This window comes from Ammospiza caudacuta, chromosome Z (assembly GCF_027887145.1).
Source record: "Ammospiza caudacuta isolate bAmmCau1 chromosome Z, bAmmCau1.pri, whole genome shotgun sequence".
In the NCBI taxonomy this organism is placed as follows: domain Eukaryota; kingdom Metazoa; phylum Chordata; class Aves; order Passeriformes; family Passerellidae; genus Ammospiza; species Ammospiza caudacuta.
This window is the reverse complement of record NC_080632.1, coordinates 87,083,834-87,098,576: the sequence shown is the minus strand read 5'-3', so window position 1 is coordinate 87,098,576 and position 14,743 is coordinate 87,083,834. Positions and strand designations below refer to the sequence as shown.

Genomic DNA, 14,743 nt, shown 5'->3' with positions numbered 1-14,743 from the left:
CAGCAAGGGCAAACAAACAGCATCCACTAGAGCAGCTCCAAGTGCAAGCGAGGTGGGTCCCGCAGCCTGCAGATCTGAGGGGCAATTCCAGCCCTGAATGCCCGCTCTAGAGATTTTGGCAGCCCAGGGGGCAGGAGCTAATCCAGCTCCTTCAGGACTCTGTTCTGGGCAGAAGGAAGGGACAAACACGACCCTCTGCCTGGAGGACTCGGCCTGCAGAGCGGGATGTTCCCAGATCAATGTCGTTCTGTGCAAACAGGGGTCATTGGATTGCGATTGCAGGTTTTATCAGTCCTCGCTAACAGCCCGGGCTCAGCTGCAGGAGGGAAAGGACTGCGGTGAATCACAGCCAGAGGCTCGTTTAGGTTGGAAAAGCCCTCCAAGATCACCGACCATTAACCCCGCGCTGATGAACCCACCTCTGACTCATATCCTCAAGTGAGCCCGACTCCGCTCGGCTGTGCCTCCAAGGGGTACGCACTGACGGCTCTCCCAAGCACAAGGGCATCAGTGGAACAGGGATTATTATCGCGTCCCTTTGCCCCCTCCTCTTCTGTAGGGATGGGCAATGCTGATGCTCCCCGTCTGGGTGTGACATTTATCCACAAAAGTTCAGCTCTGGTCCTGATTCCTGCAATATCCTCATTACAGTCCTGACCTCCCTCTCCCTGCAAACCTTCACGGGGCTTGTCACCTTCCCCCTGACTGACACCTGTCCAGCCCTGCAAGGTGAGGGCACTGCAGGTCTGAGCTGCCACCCCTGAACACATCCACGGGGCTCAAAACGATGTCCCTGTCCCCAGGCCCCGCTCTGCCCGAGGCTGGGGTCCTGCTCAGACCAGGACAGGGAAAAGCACTCTGGTTTGCTGGGACGTTCCCAGCGCCAGACAGGATTAGTCGTGTCTCATTAACTGTGAGCAGCACAGAGCTGACTGCAGAGACCCCATCCCTTAGCAGCAGCCAGGCTCTGTGTGCCCACTACCGAGCCAGCTGCTTGGACAGGGGGACCCTGCACGTCCCCTCCTGTGGGCACCATGTCCCAAGGCACGCAGCCAGGCTGGCAGAGGTGCCCCAGCACCTCTGACACCCAGCAAAGGCCGAGCTCTGAGTTCTGCAGCCCGGGGAGCCTCTCCCCTGCCTGCCCCAAGCCTCGGGGAGAAGGGAGGGATCCTCTGTGTGGGGACAGCCCAGCAGAGCCACTGCCACACCAGGGTCGGGTCTGCCTCCCTCCTTCTGCTCCTTACAGCACAGCAGCCTGGGATGAATGTCCCCAGCCAAACTCACCTTCCCCATACGCCAGGCATGTCCTAGTGCCATCAAACCTGGACTGTCACCACCTGCCACCTGCCCCCGAGGCTCTGGCCCAGGTGAGAGGAGATAAACCTGACCCAGAGCAAACGCAGCCTGCCCTGGAGCAGGGCAGAGGGAGAGGAGCAACCTTCTCTCTCTGGACACAGGGAAGGGCTCCAGGGACCCACCAGGCAGTGACAGCGGGTTTGTCTGGGTGAACACACGGGTGTGCACAGAGGGACACACATGGCACGAGTGGGAAACTCATGGGACCTGCACAGAGGGGCACACACGAGACCTGCACGAGTGGCACACATGGGACCTGCACAGCCATGGGGCACGGGTGGGACACACAGGACTTGCACAGAGGGGCACACATGGCATGAGTGCAACACACAGGACCTGCACAGCCATGGGGCACGGGTGGGACACACAGGACCTGCACAGCCATGGGGCACGGGTGGGACACACAGGACTTGCACAGAGGGGCACACATGGCACGAGTGGGACACCTATGGGACCTGCACAGCCTTGGGGCACAAGTGGGACACACAGGACCTGCACAGCCATGGGGCACGGGTGGCACACCCAGAGCCCGTTCACAGGGCACGAGTGGGCACACAGGCGGGTACAGCCCATTACAGCACCCATGGATGGACGGATACAGCTCACAGGAACACCCCGGGGCACGCACGGACTCACAGGGCAGGTACAGAGCCATGGATGGATGGATACAGCTCAGGGCACACGCAGGGACACACAGGGCAGGTACGGACCCATGGGGACCGTGGGCACACACAGCACGCGTGGGCTCGGGGATCACGTACGGACACAGAGGGACCGTGTGGGCAAATGGGGAAAGCACGGACACACACTGCCCGGACAGACAGACAGACAGACGCATACAGACACACACACAGCCTGGACAGACAGACAGGGCACACACGGACACACAGCGCCCGGACTGACAGACAGACAGGGCACATAGAGACACACATGGCCAGGACAGACAGGGCGCACACACGAACACGGACAGACCGGCGGGCACGGACAGACAGACCGACAAGGCACACACAGACACACACAGAGCCCGGACAGACAGACAGACAGACAGTCAGACAGGGCACACACAGACACCCGGGCACGGACAGAGCCGCGAGGCACGGACACACAGACAGGGCACGGCGCCCGAACGAGCCCACAGGGCACACAAAGACGCACCGAGCCCGTGTGGAACGGCGGAGCAGCAATGCCGGTGTCTCCGCTCGCCCTCGCAGGCAGCCCGCCGGCGCTCCCGGCGGTTCCAATCCCTCCGTTCCGGGCGGGGGGCTCCGGGGCACGGGAAGGACGAGGCGACACCGGCACGGCTCCCAGGGACGCTCCCGCGGGCGGTCCCGCACGGGGCACGGACGCACGGACACGGACACACGGACACGGACACACGGACACGGACACGGACCCGCCCGGCCCCGCTCAGCGGCAGCGCCCGCCGGGGCTCGGGGGCAGCGCCGGGGCCGCCGCACTCACCGGGGCCGCCGCGCTCGGCTCCGCCATGGCCCGACCGGCACCGGCACCGCGCCCGCCCCGCCTGACGTCACCCCCGGCCCCGCCGCGCCGGCACCTGCGGGGGGCGGGGCCGCCGCCGCCAGCCCCCGGCCCCGGAGGCACCGCCGCGCTCCGGGCATCCCTCGCCGTGCCCGCGAAACGACGCTGCGGAGCTCGGCGCTCCCCTCGCCATCCGCGGGAGGAGCCGCCCGGGGGTCCCCTCCTCCCCCGCCGTGCCTGCGAAAAGCTGCCCCCGCATCGGGAACCCCCACCCGTTCCGGGGAGGGACCGCCCGGGGTCCGGCCATCGCTCGCCATGCACAGGAAAAGCCGCCGGAGGGGAGCGAGCCCTTCTCGCTATCCCCGGGAGGAGCCACCCAGGGGTCCGTCTGGTCATCCCTCGCCATCCCCGGGAGGAACCACCCAGGGGTCCGCTCACCCCGCTCCCCCCTCGCCATCCCCCGGTAAAGCTGCCCCAGGGGTCAGCTCTCCCCTCGCCATCCCCGGGGGGAGCGGCACGGAGAGGTCCGATCCCCCTCACTATGGCCGGAGGGAGCCCGGTAATCCCGAGCATCCCTCCCCATCCCCGGGAGGAGCCCGGTGAGCCCGGGCATCCCTCGCCATCCCCGAGAGAGCCCGGTAATCCCGAGCATCCTTCCCCATCCCCGGGAGGTGCCCGGTAATCCCGAGCATCCCTCGCCATCCCCGGGAGTAGCCCGGTGAGCCCAGCATCCCTCGCCACCTAAGACAGAAGGCGCCCAGGGGATCCGCTCCCCGTTCCCTGGAGGCGCCCCCGGTGCGGATCTGGTTTCCCGCTTGTGCCCCAGCCGCTGCGAGGAGCCGAGGGAGGGGGATCCCGCCTGGCCCCCGCCTCGGGGCATCCCTCGCAGCGGAGGGTGCGGAGCAGCCGGACCCTCCAGGCTGGGCGTTCTGCCCTTTCCCCCGCCCGTGCCCAACGTGCACTCGCTTATCTGTTTTAACCTGTGGGTTTCTGGGTCTGCCCCGAGCCATCGTCCCCGTGGGACCCGTTCTGGGGCCGCTGTGTCCCCGGGGGCTTGGCAGTGTCCCCTCGAGTCCCTGCCCCCCGGGGGGGTTCCCTGCGGGGAAGGTGTGATGGATCACAGGTGAGGCAGCTGAGCTCTTCCTACCCGCGGGTGCCTTCACCCACTGAGCAGCCTCAAAGGGAAAAAAAAAAAAAAATCACCGTGCGCTGTATTTACAGCGTGAAAGAGCAATTAAAGGGAGCTGCTTCAACAGTCTAAGTGGAGGAAGCGTGATAGCTCAATAGTTATTGATCCCCTCCAGACAGGCGTGCTGCTTTGTTGGAGCTGAAGGAACCCTGCCTGATGCAAGGGAAGTGGCGAGAAAAAATAAAAAATGGTCCCGTAAATTAAAACTCCCAGGGAATTACATGGGAGGAAACGAAGGTGTATAAGCAATTTCTGGTGGCATAGTAATCTGTAACTCTACTGTTTTGCTGTCTAGGACTAAAATGAATGTTCCCATCCAGTTTCCCCGTGAGCAGGAAGGTATTCAATAGAAGCTTGAGCCTGTGGATGGAAGGGTGGAAACAGAGAGCAGAAAGAGGAATAGGAGCATGAGCAGTTATAGTTAAAGCCTCCCAGGGAACCTGCCCCTGTGTGCTCTCTGTGCAAAATGTGCAGGTTATTTGGCCCCAGGTGACAAACACACAGCCAGGGACACTTAAGGGCATCCTGGGGCCCTCCTGGCAAAGCCCAGTGCTGAAATATGGGGGTGTTTGGGTGAGGGTGTTCTCAGGCAGGGCTGTTGTGTGGCAGCGTGCTCCAAAATGTCACTGCAGCAAACACACGGTGACATGCCTGGCTCCAGCACCGTGACCTGGTCTGGCCCTCAGCACAGGGGTTCCAGCCCTGGAGTGGCCAGCAAAGGGCAGAGTGGGAGCAGGAGATGATAACTGGCCACGCCAGCCTCAGGATGAAACTGAAGCACACAAACCCTGTGCCATGGGAGTGCTCCTGGCACCTGCCCTGCTGGGGTGAGGCAGCATCTGAGGGCTCTCCCCCTACAGCTCCAGCCCTTCAGCTTGAGGCACAGGCACAGCCAGTGTCTGAACACCTGGGCCAGTGAGATCTGGAATCAGAGAATCACAGAATCAGAGAATCACAGAATAATGAGGTTGGAAGAGACCTCTAAGATCACAGAGTCCAACTTATGCCCTAATACCTCAACTAGACTACAGCACTAAGTGCTATGTCCAGTCTTTTTTAAAACACATCCAGAGATGGTGCTTCCATCACCTCCCTGGGAAGAGCATTCCAGTGCTTTATTACTCTTTTGGTGAAAATTTTTTTTCCTAATATCCAACCTCTACCTTCCGTGACATAGAGGAGGTCACCAAGAGGATCAGAGGGCTGGAGCACTCCTCCTATGAGGAAAGGCTGAAACAATTGGTGTTGCTCAGTCTGGAGAGGAGAAGATTTGGGATGACCTGATTGTGGCCCTCCAGGACCTGAAGGGGCTGACAAGAAGGATGGAGAAAGAGATCATTTACAAGGGAGGGAGTGACAGAACAAGAGGAATGGGTTCAAACTGAAAGAGGGCTGGGTTAGATGGGATATTGGGAAGGAATTCCTCTTTGTGAGGGTGGGCAGGCCCTGGCCCAGAGTGCCCAGAACAGCTGTGGCTGCCCCTGGATCCCTGGAATTGTCCAAGGCCAGGTTGGATGGATGGGACAGTGGAAGGTGTCCCTGCCCATGGCAGGGGATGAAGAAGATGCTCTTCAAGGTGCATTCTGTGACTCCATGATTCCCTCTCAAAATTAGTAATAGCACTGAAACCCATTCATATTTTCTTCTCAGGGGGTAGGCATTGGTTTGGTTGGTAGGAGCTTGGTTTGGGCGAAGAGCCGGGGTATTTGGGTGTTTGTCAGCAGCGCTGCAGGAAACCAGGGCAGCACCTCGCGGGACCTTGGCAGCGTCCCCGGCGTGGGGAACAACAAACGCTGGCAGTGCCCCGGGCTCCCACACAGCCCCCGCAACAGCAGCGAGGCTTGGCAGGGTCAGCGCCCAGCGCCCAGCACAAAGGGGCTCTGTGCGGAGCGGGGATTAACCCCTCATCTCCGCGGAGCCGTGATTAACCCTTCATCCCGCGGAGCATCCTGTGCGGAGCGGGGATTAACCCCTCATCCCCGGGAGCATCCTCCGCAGGCTCCGGCACCCCGGGGCCCCTCCGGAGCGGGGATTAACCCCTCATCCCCGGGAGCATCCTCCGCAGGCTCCGGCACCCCGGGGCCCCTCCGGAGCGGGGATTAACCCCTCATCCCCGGGAGCATCCTCCGCAGGCTCCGGCACCCCGGGGCCCCTCCGGAGCGGGGATTAACCCCTCATCCCCGGGAGCATCCTCCGCAGGCTCCGGCACCCCGGGGCCCCTCCGGAGCGGGGATTAACCCCTCATCCCCGGGAGCATCTCCCGCAGGCTCCGGCACCCCGGGGCCCCTCCGGAGCGGGGATTAACCCCTCATCCCCGGGAGCATCTCCCGCAGGCTCCGGCACCCCGGGGCCCCTCAGGCAGCAGGAGCCGCCGCTCCCGGCCCGCGCTGGGTGCCAGGGCGCGTTTCCAGGCGGGATGGAGACCGACAGCACCACAAACAACTTAATTAAACACCGCGGAGCCTGACGAGATAGTCGCGGCCCCTGACTGGATAATCTGCGCGGCATCCTCAAGCGCGGGGAATGGTGTGCATCTCTTTTCGAGCAGGGGAAGGAAAGCTCTCAGAAAGCTGCCGGAGTGTTTGCATCAATTTCCCGGTGATTGCTGAGGAGGGCTCTGGCGTGGGTGTGGGTAGCGGGAGCCGTGACCATCTCTTTTTCTCACCCTGGCGCTGTGGTTTTTAATCCAGGCTCTCTCTCTCCGCGGTGAGAGACAGCCACGAGCCCAGGTAAGGCAAAGGCAGCAAGGCGTGGCTTTAGTCCTGCCTTGCCAGGCGTGGGCTGTCGGATGCTGCCTTCAGGGAGAGGATGCTTATCTCCGTCTCCAACACTTACTGTCGTGGGCTGAGGGAGCATTTTCGTGACCCAGCCACAGCCCCACAGCCCGAGATCCACCCCCGTCACAGGCGGAGGAGCCAAGAGGCACAGGAGGGATGCTCAGGCTGCTCTGGGAGCCTGTGCCCTGTTCGGGGCTGGATTTCACCGTGCTTGTATAAAAGGGCTGTCACACTCGCTGCAAAGCGCTTGTCTTGCACAATATCCCTCTGTCTCCCATCACAGGATGCATTCAGCCTCTTTCAGGGGTTAAATCGCTGGCTGCTGAAATAAAAGGGACTGGAGTGTCTCGTCAGGAGCAAGTTTCAGACATCCCCTGCCAGATCCGGGCGTGCTGACACCGGTGAAGTGACACCAGTCAGGCTGGCACTGTCGCTGCCCGCTGGGTACAGCACACTCAGCACATCCTCCTCGGCAGCCGCGGCACCGCCTTTTCCAGACACATCCCTGGAGCTCCACCAGCCCTTGGAGCGCCGTGCAGAGCTGGTGCAGCACACCCTGGGGTCAATCTTTAACGCCTTGGATGGACCCTACCTGCAGCAGCACACCCTGGGGTCAATCTTTAATACCTTGGATGAATCCTACCTGCAGCAGCACACTTTGGGATGAATCTTTAACATCTTGGATGAGCCCTACCTGCAGCAGCACACCCTGGGGTGAATCTTTAACATCTTGGATGAGCCCTACCTGCAGCAGCACACTTTGGGATGAATCTTTAACGCCTTGGATGAGCCCTACCTGCAGCAGCACACTTTGGGATGAATCTTTAATGCCTTGGATGAGCCCTACCTGCAGCAGCACACCCTGGGGTGAATCTTTAACGCCTTGGATGAACCCCACCTGCAGCAGCACACTTTGGGATGAATCTTTAACGCCTTGGATGAACCCCACCTGCAGCAGCACACTTTGGGGTGAATCTTTAATGCCTTGAATGAACCCCACCTGCAGCAGCACACTTTGGGATGAATCTTTAATGCCTTGGATGAATCCTACCTGCAGCAGCACACCCTGGGGTGAATCTTTAACACCTTCACAGGCCCAGACACAACAGGCAGAGAGCAAAGGCAGAGTTCTTTTTTCCAGAACAAAGGCAGAGTTCTTTTTTTTCAGAACAAAGGCAGAGCTCTTTTCTTCATAACAAATACCATAAATGAAGAACTGGTGTGAAACCAGCTGCATTTCCAGAGGTGCTAAAGCCTGTCTGCTGGGCAACATCTCAATGCCCTTGGGGGAAAAACCACATTATAAATCAACACTGAGTGGGTTGCCTTCTCTCTGTGCGGATGGAGAACCCTTAGGAATTGCTCTCCTCGGATCAGTTTCCTTACAGGCTTCTCCAGTGGAGTGCTGACCATCTCCAAGCCAGGCAGGGTACGGGGAAGGGGATTTGTGAGCCAGGGATTGTGTGTAAGGCAGCTAAAAAAGCAAACAGTGTTTCTGGCCTCGGCAGCCTCCTCTGCCAGCTGCAGGCTGCCTACCCCACATCCACACACTGCTCACTAAATTTTAGCTTTCCTCAGCACTTCGAGCTCGCAGCCCAATTTTGTTCTGTCAGCTGTATTATTAATCAGCAAGCTGCAAATTATGTTGCTGTAACCCACGTACTTTTTATATTTTAAATTGAAAATGAAATAAATTGGTGCATAGTAAACAAATCCCAGCTCCCTGGGAGCAGCAGGCGGCTGAGCCGGGGAGCTGTGGGGGATCTGGGGCCAGCACAGATGGGAGCCCATGGAGAGCCACCCCATCGAGGCTGGAAAGGCATGGAGGGGCTGGAGCTCCAGGGAACGGAGCTGGGAAGGGGCTGGAGCCCCAGGAGAGGCTGAGGGAGCTGGGCAGGGTCTGAGCCTGGAGCAAAGGAGGCTCAGGGGGGCCCTTGTGGCTCTGCACAGCTCCTGACAGGAGGGGACAGCCGGGGGGGGTCGGGCTGTGCTCCAGGGAACAGGGACAGGAGCAGAGGGAATGGCCTCAGGCTGGGCATGGGAGGTTTAGATCAAATATTGGGAAAAATTCCTCTATGGAAAGGCTTATCCAGCCCTGGCACAGCTGCCCAGGGCAGTGGTGGAGTCTGCATCCCTGGAGGGCTTTAAAAGCTGCGTGGATGTGGCAGCTGGGGACATGGGATAGTGGTAATGGTGGCCTTGGCAGTGCTGGGGATGGTTGGACTCCATGGCCTTGGAGGGCTTTTCCAACCTAAAGGATTCTGTGATGCTTTGATTTCAGCCCAGCTGCCTCACAGAGAGCTGGGTACAGCACTTGCCTGAATCACTGCCTCAGCCTCACACTGCTCTGAGCAAGCAGCTCTCCAAACAGGGAGGAAAGGACAGCATGAAACATTTAAAAAGCTCTTTTGACTTCCTAACCTTTCGTGCAGGAGCGCCAAAGGAGAGGCTGATTGATGGCCAGGCCAGAGCGAGCCTCCCATGCCCATGTTTCATATTCAGGCCCTCATAAAGGTCAGTTTGTATTTCCAGCACACAGAACAAAAATGCCATTTAATAATGCATGCACCTTTTTTGCCCTGCCTGTTGCTCAGAGGTGCCTTGCTTGGCAGGGCTCTGACACAGCTTTGGTGTGGTTTGCACATTGTTGTAAAGCTTCATTGGAGTAGTCCAGGTGCCCTAGCCCTGGGTTACTCACACCTCTGAAACTGCTCTGCCTTCCCACTGCTGCCACCAGGAAAAGATTAATTCCCCAGGGAAATGTGTGATCAACTGCCCCAGAGTAGTATTAATGTAGAAGAATAAAGTGGAAATTAAAAACAGCAGGACAGAAAAGTGCTGTGAGTGTCAATCTGAGGAAATAAAACTGTTGCGGCTCGCTGTGTGCTCTGCTCAATCCTTCTCACGCACTCTCATCTCTCCCCTGGGTGTTATAAATCAGATTGATACTCAAATATCAGTGTCTAGGAAGCAGCTGAGCAGGTGGGCAGCTGTGCATGGAGTGCAGCAGCCCCACCCTGCACCCGCGGGGTCACGGTGCTGCAGCACCAGTGCTGGTGCAGCTCTAGGTCAGTTAATGGAACAGAAGGAAAAGGAAACTTTCAAGGAAGCTGGTGCTAAACTGGTGACAGTCTGGGAAGTCAAAGGTTGGCTCTTGGCTAGTTCTGCTGCCAGTGAGGTGGAAGGAACAGGCTGGGATCCCTCACAGCTGGTCAGTGCCAATGCTCACCACCCTGGCCCGATGCTGGGTGGGTGCCCCAATACCAGCATTAAATCAAGTGTGATGTGATGGGGAGAGAAGGTACTATTGTTCTATTTGTCCTTACTTTTCTACTTCTTACATGATTTTTCTGCTAACCTATCTCATGGCTACACCTTAGCTCTAATTGCAGTTCTGCTGTCTCTAAAGCCTGCCTTTTACAGCTTTCCCCAAACCCTCTAATTATATAAATTCCCACACTAACTGGTGACAGTTTGGGAAATCAGAGGCTTGGCTCTTGGCTAGTTCTGCTGCCAGTAAGGTGGAAGGAGCAGGCTGGGGAGGGCTCTGGGGTCCCACTGGGGCTGAGGACATCACCACGAACACCAGCCTTTGGGGCAGGCATCCCCTCCCTCTGCCTCCTCACTTTCAGGGCAGCTCAGGGAGCTGTGCCTGTGTCTGTGCCTCTCAGAAGTGAGTCTGGCTCACCTGGGGCTGGTGGAGCAAAGCTGGCAGTGTGTCAGGGCCTCCTGCCCTGCCCGCAGCTCTGGGCTCAGACCACTGTGGGACACCAGGACACGAGCCAAGGCACTCCCAGGGGTGTCCTCTGGGGAAACAGCTCCCACCAGAGTCTGCCTCATGGAAACGGGAATGCTTTGAAGGAGGCGATGTCAGAGCTGCCTTGGAGCAGCCCTGGAGGCAGGGCTGGGTGGTGGGGCAGAGCACAGCACAGAGCAGCTGGTGTGACAATGATGGAGTGGTGAGCAGAGATGATGTCCAGACATGGAGTCCCTGGGGCTGGGTCTGTGTGGAGAAAGCGAAATCACAGCACAACCCATCTACTTCTTATTTATTGCCAGTTCTTGTTCACGCTCTGTGCCCGCACTGTCTGTCCCTGTGCCCTCCTTCCTGCCCCACAGCTGCACCCAGGCCCCCTGGCATCCTGAAATGACAGTTTATTCACCCCTCCCTCCATTTTCTCACATCACATTTGATTTAATGCTGGTATTGGGGCACCCACCCAGCACCAGGCCAGGACAAGAGTGGTGAGCATTGGCACTGACCAGCTGTGAGGGATCCCAGCCTGCTCCTTCCACCTCACTGGCAGCAGAACTAGCCAAGAGCCAAGCTTCTGATTTCCCAGACTGTCACCAGTTTAGTGTAGGAATTTATAAAATTACAGGGTTTGGGGAAAGCTGTGAAAGACAGGCTTGAGAGACAGCATAACTGTAATTATAGCTAAGGTGTAGCCATGAGATAGATTAGCAGAAAAATCATGTAAGAAATAGAAAAGTAAGGACAAATAGAACAATAGCATCTTCTCTCCCCATCACATCACATCACATTTGATTTAATGCTGGTATTGGGGCACTCACCCAGCACCAGGCCAGGACAAGAGTGGTGAGCATTGGCACTGACCAGCTGTGAGGGATCCCAGCCTGCTCCTTCCACCTCGCTGGCAGCAGAACTAGCCAAGAGCCAAACTCCTGGTTTCCCAAACTGTCACCAGTTTAGTGTGGGAATTTATAAAATTAGAGTGTTTTGGGAAAGCTGCAAAAGGCAGGCTTTAGAGACAGCAGAACTGCAATTAGAGCTAAGGTGTAGCCATGAGATAGGTTAGCAGAAAAATTATGTAAGAAGTAGAAAAGTAAGGACAAATAGAACAATAGTACCTTCTCTCCCCATCACATCACGCTTGATTTAATGCTGGTATTGGGGCACCCACCTATCCCCAAGCCAGGGTGGTGAGCATTGGCACTGACCAGCTGTGAGGGATCCCAGCCTGCTCCTTCCGCCTCACTGGCAGCAGAACTAGCCAAGAGCCAAGCTTCTGATTTCCCAGACTGTCACCAGTTTAGCACCAGCTTCCTGGGATGTTTCCTTTTCCTTCTGTTCCATTAAACTGACCTAAAACTGCCAATGCAAAGAAAAAAGATGAAGCCTCTCTCACGTTGTAGGCAGGATTTACCTTTGTAAATCCTTTGGATTGTCACAACTTCCGGGCACCGGGGGAGCTTCTCGCTGCCCACCCACATCCCCACCACTTCTCACCTCCTGCTGCTGTTTTTTAGGTGCTCTGTGAGCACCCAGAGCACGCTGGAGAGGAGGCAGGACACAGGACACCCCTGAGGTGACAGCTCCAGGTGCTCCATCCAGGGATGAAGAAGACTTTGCCACAGCCCCTATCCCAGCCCAGACAGTGCTGGTGCATTTTGTACTGGGCAGCAGGAGCTCCCTCACACCACAGCACCTCCTGCCTTGCCCAGCATCCTTCCTGCTGGCCACACAGCCCATTTATGCTGTCACTTTGCTCATTAATAAAGGCTCTAATTGAAAGCACAGCCTCTGCCAGCTCATAGCCCCCGCAGCTTCTGGACACAGACATCATGGACAGGGAGAGCCCAGGCACAGCAGGAAGGCCCCACAGGGATTGTGGGGTGCAGATTTACAGCTCTGGGAGAGCCCAGGCACACCAGAAGGCCCCACACTGACTGTGGGGTGCAGATTTACAGCTCTGGGAGAGCCCAGGCACAGCAGGAAGGCCCCACAGGGATTGTGGGGTGCAGATTTACAGCTCTGGGAGAGCCCAGGCACAGCAGAAGGCCCCACACTGAATGTGGGGTGCAGATTTGCAGTTCTGGGAGAGCCCAGGCACAGCAGAAGGCCCCACACTGAATGTGGGGTGCAGATTTACAGCTCTAGGAGAGCCCAGGCACAGCAGGAAGGCTCCACACTGACTGTGGGGTGCAGATTTGCAGCTCTGGGAGAGCCCAGGCACAGCAGGAAGGCCCCACATGGATTGTGGGGTGCAGATTTGCAGCTCTGGGAGAGCCCAGGCACAGCAGGAAGGCCCCACACTGAATGTGGGGTGCAGATTTACAGCTCTGGGAGAGCCCAGGCACAGCAGAAGGCCCCACAGGGATTGTGGGGTGCAGATTTGCAGTTCTGGGAGAGCCCAGGCACAGCAGGAAGGCTCCACATGGATTGTGGGGTGCAGATTTACAGCTCTGGGAGAGCCCAGGCACAGCAGGAAGGCTCCACACTGAATGTGGGGTGCAGATTTGCAGCTCTGGGAGAGCCCAGGCACAGCAGGAAGGCTCCACACTGACTGTGGGGTGCAGATTTACAGCTCTGGGAGAGCCCAGGCACAGCAGGAAGGCCCCACAGGGATTGTGGGGTGCAGATTTGAGATGATGCCCAAGGCACCTTTTAATTAACACTGCTGTGCCTTTTCTAGAGGTTCTTAACTGGGAGTTCACAAGGGCAAGGCAGGCAGCGAGGCAGAGCTGCTCTCCTCCACCCCAAGCTGAGCACATGGAAACACCCTACATCCAGTCCTATCTCTTTATCCAAGCCACACTGCTGTGTGCTTACTGTGGGAGACTAACAATTCCCGTGCCAAGTGTGTAATTTACAAATAAAACTTCGGGAGTTCTTGTGGGTTTTCTGATGTTGCAACTGCTTCCAACCACGAGCATTTACCAGCCTTGGGTGTTCCCTTCCAGCAGCTCGCCCTTCCAGGAGGTCCAGCAGCCCCAGGATGGGATGCAGGCAGTGATGCTGTGGATTGCTGGCACATGTGGCAGCACCCCCAGCAGCACAGGAAAATTTGGCTGCTGCTGAGATGGTAATGATGGCAGAGCTGGGAGCCTGCCCTTCCCACCAGCCACATGGGCCTGGGCAAGGCTGGCAAGGCCATCCCTGGGGGGCTTGAGCCCCAAAATCAGGCAGGGAACACAGGGTAGGGCTGGGCTGAGCATCCCCAGCTCCCCAGTCACCTCTTCACAGGTCTCTGGAGCTGGATTGTGCTGGAGGAGATGTCCAAAAGGCACAGGAGGCAACTGCTCACTCCTCCTGGCTGTCTTCTCCTGGTGGAGGTACCTGCTCACACCTCCTGGCTGTGTTCTCCTGGTGGCTCCAGGCGCTGCTTTTGTGCCTAAACAAGCCAGCAAGCCTCGTGTGTCCCCACTGGGCCTTGCAGGAGTGCTCTGCTGTGTGGGACACGTGGGCTGCTCCTCCCAGGCTCTCTTTTCCTGGGTGTCTGCAGCAAAATGTCACTGTCCTGGGGCTCAGCTGATGTGGTGTCAGAGCTCAGTGCATCCCTCTGGGTGTCCAGAGCTGCTGAGGACCCTGCTGGGGGACTCAGAGACCCTGGCACACAGCCCAGAGCACCTGGGGATTTGATTTTGACCCCTGGAGCAAGTTGCCAACTTTGTATGAGGACGTGAAAGTCACATAGGTTTCAATAGTGTAATAACAAAATGATCACAGGGTGAAAATGTAGATTTTAGGATTTTTGGTATGGGGGTTGTGGGGACAAGATGGAGGAACCTGGGTGTGTCCAGCCTTTCTCCTTCTTCTTCTTGTTCTCCATTTTCTGCAGTGATGTTGGCCCTTTGGGAATGCTTTAGAGTAGAAGTGCACTGTCTAACACAGGCGATAGGTACTGGGAATTAAGTGTAAATATATTATACATAGTTTGTAGTATAAAGGGACAGCACCGCCTCGGGGGCGGTCAGAGTGCCTGTGGCTGCCCTGCTGAGCAGAACTCCGCTGGGCAGAAAGAAAACTTTATAGATGAGAACTAATAAACAACCTCAAGACTGAAAAGTGAAGAGTCCAGGCTCGTTCTTCAGTTGTGCAGGCCAAAGCAGAGACGTCCTGCACATCTCGGGGATGTGGGGCTGTGCCCCTCAGCCTGGGGCTCCCAGTTCCAGGGGGCACAGCTGATGTTGGGTCCCT

General features: G+C 57.7%; 1 protein-coding gene across 1 annotated transcript in view; it reads right to left on the bottom strand.

Annotated features, from left to right (window-relative positions):
• The window catches only part of MAPK4 (mitogen-activated protein kinase 4), a 57,380-nt gene extending 54,498 nt beyond the window's left edge, over positions 1-2,882 (bottom strand). The window contains exon 1 of the mRNA XM_058824093.1: positions 2,818-2,882. The gene's annotated coding sequence lies outside the window, so the exon portion shown is untranslated. The remainder of the gene's footprint in view (positions 1-2,817) is intronic.
• Between the last annotated feature and the right edge of the window lie 11,861 nt (positions 2,883-14,743).